General features: G+C 30.7%; 1 long non-coding RNA gene across 1 annotated transcript; it reads left to right on the forward strand.

The window, feature by feature from the left end:
- Positions 1-4,301: 4,301 nt before the first annotated feature.
- On the forward strand, positions 4,302-7,310 carry LOC147808728 (uncharacterized). Its single transcript, XR_015434350.1, has 3 exons — positions 4,302-4,365; positions 4,933-5,074; positions 7,095-7,310. It is a non-coding gene; the product is annotated as an uncharacterized LOC147808728 (long non-coding RNA).
- The last annotated feature ends 747 nt before the right edge of the window (positions 7,311-8,057 follow it).

Below are 8,057 nucleotides of genomic sequence, written 5' to 3' on the forward strand. Positions count from 1 at the left end.
CGTATTTTCAGTAAGTCTGTTCACTTAGACATGGAACTTTTATTTAAACTTAAAAAAGGGCGAAAGGTTAGATACGAATTAACCGGTCCAATCAACGGTCTTGTTTCTTAAATTTTAGACCAATAAGAAAAAAGATTGCTTAAAACTTCTCGTGGTGAAAGTCATTCCATGATGATGGATTCACGATAAAGCAAAAAGTGCGATAACTGAAGGCTGACCAGAAATACGTCAAAATATATTCTTTAAAAAATATATGTGTTTACGAAACTGGCATGACGTAGACATGCACAGGATTTATCAATTTATCAGCATCTAACTCCAGTATATATTATTACTATTTTTTATTTGTTAAAAAAATGTTTTTAAAAAATTGTTGATTCGAAAAATCCAGCAATTGGAATTCACGTGCCTATAAACACGTTTGGTGGACAAAAATAAATAACACATTCACGTGATTCGATGACATGTTTAAAATGAAAATATTTTCTTAATATTAGCATACAAAACAAAAGATTAAATAAATTACCTTAATTTGCGGGGCGAAATATAAAAAAGAATACTTTTACAACACATACAAGTTGTATGCTAGTATGTGAATTCAGTTTTTTCTCCTTAATACGTTTATATGGCTCTAAAAAATGGAGGTAGCAGTAGCAGGTTTGAATCTCACAAATTCTGGATGTACCTTTATTCTGCCTTTTTCTGATCTGTTCTTCGTTTTAACATGAGTTTATAAGTCGTCCTTTGTATAATAATAAATTTCTCAAGTTCTTCGACAAGCAAGCATATCTAGAAGAGATGTTTTACCTTTCCAGAACTTAATTTGAGTTGCGATTCTGTTCATTCATGTGTTAATGAGTAAATTTTCTAATTGATATGTTCTCTGCTGAGGCTAGTTTATCCCAAAGCTTGATCCAGGAGCTCCGTTGTCTTCTGTGTTGAGTTCAAAATTACAAGGCTACAGTGTTGGACATTGATAGTCGTAAACTCAGAATTAGGTTGGCTGTTCAACGCCGGCTATAAAATATAAAATTAAACCAAGATGTCTGCGCTGTGGCTCAGAAGATAAAGCATTCGCCTCCCAATGAGATTAACCCAGGTTTGAACCCCAGCGGTGGCTGGTTGATACGAATTCTACTCTCGGCTGGCCCCGACCACAGTGCTAACGAAAAATATCTTCAGTGGTATCTTGGGTTACAATCCCCTTGCCGTCGGGTTAACCGTGAGAGGTTTCGTGGTTTTCTTCCCTACGTAACATAAATGGGAGTTAATTCCATCAAAAATTCCTCCACAGAGGCAAGTTTTCCCAAATGCTTGACCCAGGAGTTCCCTTGTCTTCCGGGTTCGGAATTACAAGACTACAAAGTTTAACATTGATAGTCGTAAACTCAGCATTGTGTTGACTGTCCAACACCAGTTATAAAATAAAATAGAGATGTCCGAGTCTGAGGCTTAACTAGATCAGTGCACCACTATCATTCGATTAATTTCTATTTGCTCTATTCCTATTGGGCGATTCGTATTCCTATCCTAATAATAATAATAATAATATTTATATTATTATTATTAATAATAATAATAATAGTATATCTCTAATAATAATAATATCCCGATTATTGGTTGCATCTTTAACTGATTGATGGATTTCCAGTGAACCGGTAAATGAATGACGTCAGCTTAGATATCGCTAATTACAATTAAAAAATAACTAATGATCGAAATGAATGGAAAATTTATCAGTAGTTATAATATATTATAATTTTGCACATTATAATATTGAACATTAAAGGTAAAGTATGCTTGTACACAAGAAGAATACGAACCATTTTACATTATCTTTCAAATTTGCATAAAATTTCCCGTCCGCATATAGTACGCAATGTCGAAATTTTATTGTTAAAGTATAAAATGATTAAGCATTTCTCCCATTGCCTAGGCATTATAGGCAATGCCAAATAACAAGCCACCAAAGTATGAAATAATTAAACAAAGATTATTTCATATTTTGAATTAGTGTGACTATGATTTATTAATATTTGTTGAAAATTATTTTTTGGGAATTAAATAGGTTCATAATTTATTTAATTTTTGTTTGTAAGAAAGACATTCATTTTTAGTAATCGCTACACAATTTTTATAATTTCCAGATTAACCAGGATAATAACCATGCTAGGGTGTGTTGACCATTGATCGGTATTCCCTAAATTGATTATTTTAACATTTAAGATCATTACGTGATATTTCCTAAACTGCTGTTTTCCCTAATCGGTTATAGTTAATAATAACCAAATCGGCCGGTAAAAAAAAAACATTTGTGTTTCATAAAAAAAATTTATTATTGAAAAATAAATTTTATTTAAAAAAAAAAAAAAATTCCAAGTAATTTTTGTGTTTTAGGAGGAGAGGAGCGATTGTTCTTGTTTTCCAGTGGCGCCATCTATGGTCAAGAATTCGACTTCTGTCACACCCGTTTATAGGGTGGACCCATTCATACATCGACCTGAATCAGAGAATGATCGATCTCCAATCCAGTATCCCCAGAGGTATTGATTTGTTATGGGAACGTGGAGGACTTTGCCACTCGACAGATTTAACACGCATCAGTCACCTTTTACTACACTGGGAGTCTTCGATCAGCGGGGTTCGAACCCACGAGCTCTCGGACATGGGCCCAGCGCCCTACCGACCCTGGCTATCCCGGCCCATTGTTTACAATGCCTCGGTAAAGTATAACAAAAGTTCTCATTAAGTTGCCGAAAAACAACAGGGATTGTAGACAATGCCAGCGTAACAAAATTTTTATTTTACCATTTATGATTTCTAATGGAGTCTAAATGGATGGAATTTCTAATGGAATTTAAATGATCTAATATTTAATAGAATAAAACCAGAGTTGAGCAAAATTATTCAACTCTGATTCCACATTCCTAGGTTTAACAGTTAGATACATTTTTTCCGCATAATTTTTTAGCAATTGGCAAATTAAATTCTCAATTATATGTTACAAATTCACAAGGAGTACTAGTTGAAATAAGAGATGCATTATCACCTAAAAAAAACTAAAATTCTTTTATTCCTTGAAAACGATAAAACTTCTGTCTACAAACTATCGTCAGCACGTGAATTTCAAAGGTTATCTATCACGTGCGGAGAAACGTATGTTTGACCTTTTTTCGACCTTGATATTTTCATGGGAAAATAAGAAAGTAGTCATTTATAGTATCATTCTAAATGGCGCCATCCAGTCTATGTTTATCTAAAACACTTACAAGATCATACGATAACACTCTTTTCTTTATGAATGAATTGAGTTTTAATTTGTACAATAACAAATTAAAATTGCAATATTATGCATACATAAGTCTGAATTTTGTATTTTTAAATTTATATTATACATTAAATAGCCAAAATCCGTAACTTTATTAATATTACACATTTGAATAGGGTATTTTAAATTAATGCTATACCGTAAATAGCCAAAATCAGTAATTTCATAAATATCACACAAGCCCAAATCTGAATTATGTATTTTTAAATTCATGTTAAACTCTAAATTGCCAAAATCCAAAAATATTATATATACATAAATCTGAATTTTTTATTTGAAAATTTGTTGTTGTAGTTCATTTACGTCGCACTAGAGCTGCACAACCCTTATGAAAATTTAAGGTTGATTTGAGGTATTTTTGAGGTATTAAGGTTGTTTTGAGGTATATTTGAGGTATATTTAAGGTTGCAGAGAAAACAGCAATAAAAATTATACCTCGTAAAGGTTGTAATTAAGGTGTACGAGGTTGATTTATATATACTTCAGCTTGTTTTGAGGTTGTTTAAAATTCACTTCAAATCAACCAGACTGATAAGGAGATTTTTAAGGTATACCAGGTTTATTTTCTTACACTTGTAACAAAAGAGGTATTTTTGAGGTATAAAAATTTTTACCTTATTTCAACTAACGATAAAAAGGTATTTATTGAGGTATATGAAGTCATTTTATTTATACCTAAGCTTATTTTGAGGTTGTTTTAAATTCACTTCAAATCATCCAGACTGATAAGATGATTTTTAAGGTATACGAGGTTGTTTCTCTTACACTTGTAACAAAAGAGGTATTTATGAGGTATAAAAAAATCAACCTTATTTCAACTAACGAGAGTGAGGTAATTACGAGGTATAAAAAATATACCTTATTTCAACTAAAGAGAGTGAGGTATTTATTGAGGTGTTGAAGTCATTTTATTTATACCTAAGCTTGTTTTAAGGTTGCTTAAAGTACACTTCATGTTAACTAACTCACTTCCCAGAGTTCCATGCGAGCCGGCAAATGGCGTGTGTGTTGACAATCGAAAGTCTATTCGAAATTCGGTAAGTGTGCTGTGCTTGACATTTATTAATTTAGTTTTATCACTTTCAATCAAATATGCTTCAATTTTGAAACTTAAATTTTATTATTTTTGTTTTAACGACGCGTCCTGATCTTAAATAATTTAAATTGGAGGATATTCTTAGAGGCTATCGTTGTAGGCTTAGCAATAAGAGAGAATAACCGAAATATTTCTCGTCACTGTTTTGGGTAACATTGCTGGTGAATCGTTACAGCAGGTTATGCACAATATATTTTATTGTTTGTAGTTCAGTCAAATAGAACTATTCTTTTTATTTTGCTTAAATGTATATGTTTTAATGTATCAGTATGCACGCTGATTAATTGAGAAAAATGTTCACAATTTCTCTTATAAATAAATCATTGAAAATTGAAAGATTTTTAAAATAGCAATTTTGCTTTGAAATTCTACTATAGCTGTATGCTTATCGTTTGGATATCTGTTGCAAAGTTTATATTATTGTTTATATATATATATATATATATATATATATATATATATATATATATATATATATATATATATATATATATATATATATTTACAGAGCTTATCCACAGTTCCCTGATATTACTGAGATGGCCTAGGCTGTAAATAGCACATGCGTGGCGGCGCAGAAGAAGAGACAAGCAAGCTACTGCTCAGCCTTCCCCTAGGATATAGTTCTGAATTTATACCTAAAAGAAAAAGTAATCTCTCCTAATAAACTACAGAATTTATGTAATTGTTGATAACAATAGTTTGCTAGATGTTTGATAATTGAAAACTAGTAACTGTACTAGCTCACTTCTTCACGTTTGATCACAAAACTGCTATTTTCACTACATGTTATTTTCTCGCATTTTACCCACGTTAATTATTTACTAAGCAGATTGTTATTACTTATTAGAATATTGGGCAGAATGAAATTAAATCCGATTTCAAGTCTATATGACAATTTGTTTCAAGGTTATGAGCTTTTTCATGCAGCTGTTTATGGTTCACTACTTCAAAAATGTGCGAATTTCGAAAATCTTAAATATTTTAGAAATAAGTCAGCATAGTATGCAATTTTAATCCTGAATTGAATAAAATCAATTGCAAATAGAGACATTTATTGTTAAAAGTAATATACATTATTTTGAGTTTCATCCTATGGGATGTGTATTTATATTTAAACAAGTGCTTGTAACAACTAACTATTAGTTTTATTCTGCTCGGTATTATAAGTTATATAGGAGATATTATACTCAACTTATTTTAAAAATATTATTTCAAATCATTCTCTCTTAGACATTTTCCTGACATAAAATTACTCACAACTTTAAAATAAATGCTCCTTATCCGCTTGTAATTTGTTCTATTCGATTGAGTGTAAAAAAAGAATAAAAATTGGTACATAACTTTAAAATTTTAATTTATTAAGCGATTGTAGATTCTTGATTACATTGATTAAAAATTATTAAAATAACTATTTTTTAAGAAACTCTTATGTGATTGACAATAACATAAGTTCTTTTTAGAATCAGCGTCAAAAATTAAAAAAAAAGCTGCTAGTTTCATGAAGTCTGACAAAAACTTGAAAAATATAGACTAGGTTTATTGAGTTTAAAGATTTTTAAAAAAGAAAGGGAAAGAAATCTAATTATTAAACTTACAAGTACCATAATGTTACAGATGTATAGAAAAATAAAAAGTGCTAAAATTGCATAATAAGATTAGAATTATACAGGGTGTTTATAAAGTCCCGGACCCATTTTGATGTTTAATAACTCATAAAATAATAAAGATAGATTAAAATTAATAACATTAATGGTTAGATAGACTCAAAAAGTTTCATGACCCTTGTCAATGAAATTCCACGTATGCCCCCTTCGTCGCACGGAGAATATCAAGTCGATGGTCAATTTCACGAGAGGTAGCTTTCTTTTTTACAGAAAAGACAATCTCATCAGTCGTATACTTAGACATGTTGGAAAACTTCGTATTTCCACAACTGGAAGAGCTTCAGCCACACGTCTTTTTGCAACAAGATGCTGCACCACCTCATTGGGGTATCATCGTTCTTAGTTCTCTGAATGACCATTTTACAGGAAGATGGATTGCGCGAGGAGGTCCAATTCCTTGGCCACCCAGATCACCTGATATAACGCCGCTGGACTTTTTTCTTTGGGGATTTATAAAGGACAATGTTTACAGGAGGATCGTGTCGAACATTGATGGCCTAAAAGCCAGAATTACAACCGCAATAGCCTCTGTGGATGCCGACATGCTTGCCGCTACCTGGCGTGAAATTGACTATCGACTTGATATTCTCCGTGCGACGAAGGGGGCACACGTGGAAGTTCATTGACAATGTTAATAAAAGTTTTTGAGTCTATCTAACCATTTATGTTATTAATTTTAATCTATCTTTATTATTTTATGAATTATTAATCATCAAAATGGGTCCGAGACTTTATAAACACCCCGTATATTTGAATTTCTGTAAATGTTGTTAATGGTAATACTGTCTTCAGTGTATTTTATTTTGTGGCTGTGATACATGTCATGCTTTTTAGCTACGAGGATTGAATAGAAATGGCAGAAGATATTTATCTGAAAAGGAAAATTAAGTTCATCCAGTTAATTTAAATGATAAAAAAAAAAATACTTTCTAATATTTTAAGATCTGCCACTATTATTGTAAATATGACTTTCCTACTAATTTATATTTTTTTTTCCTTTTAGGTTCCAATAATTACAAGTTTCAACATGTAGACGGAAACAGTATTTAAAATAATTTTGTTGGTTTGTAAAAAAAGTGAAATTTTAGTTTTAAATAAAAGTACTTTGAATTTCAGCTGACTAATTATTTAAATTTGTAGTTTTATAGCTTTAAAAATTCAAGCACCTTAGACAACTATCTTCTAAAAATACGAGTATGAGTTCCCATAAATAATTTTTACTAACTGTAGAATTTGGATAAGTGTTATTTTAAGATGATTTAAATCAATCGATTAAAATTATAGAAGAATTATGCATTTGAAACTTTCTTTTATAGCTTAACAAAAGAAGCAATTACTGCCGAAGGTTTAATATTAAAAATTTAATTTTGATAAATGATCTCTACTAGGGAAAAAAATGTAATGTACATTATTCTTCATATAATGTCTTTATATATATATTATATTTTTTATATAGTGAGTCTAAAAATTAATAAACTAGGTGGTCCGTATAACACCTCACCTTCGTAAGTGCTAAAAAAAAACATCCTTGGTTGATAAATTAATGCTTCTAAAAATACAAAAATATATACTTGAGGTTACGAAATAATAACTTAAGGTAGAACATGGAACACATGGCGCTAATTAAAAATAACCTTTCCAATTGTTGAAAATACACTTCAGGTTGATTTATAACAGCCAGAAGTGTAAAATGGCCCACCTTAGGTTGAAAAATATATACCTCTACAAGCATAAAATTATATACCTGAGGTTGAAGAATAATTACCTGATGTCGAGCAAAATACACTTCAGGTTGATTTATAACAGCCAGAAGTGTAAAATGGCCCACCTTAGGTTGAAAAATATCTACCTCTACAAGCATAAAATTAGATACCTGAGGTTGAAAAATAATTACCTGAAGTCGAACAAAAACACCTGAGGTTGATTTATAATAACCTGAAGTGTAAAATGACACACCTTAGGTTGT

Source organism: Parasteatoda tepidariorum, chromosome 5, assembly GCF_982258835.1.
Source record: "Parasteatoda tepidariorum strain Cologne lab strain chromosome 5, Ptep-v5.0, whole genome shotgun sequence".
Taxonomy (NCBI): Eukaryota; Metazoa; Arthropoda; class Arachnida; order Araneae; family Theridiidae; genus Parasteatoda; species Parasteatoda tepidariorum.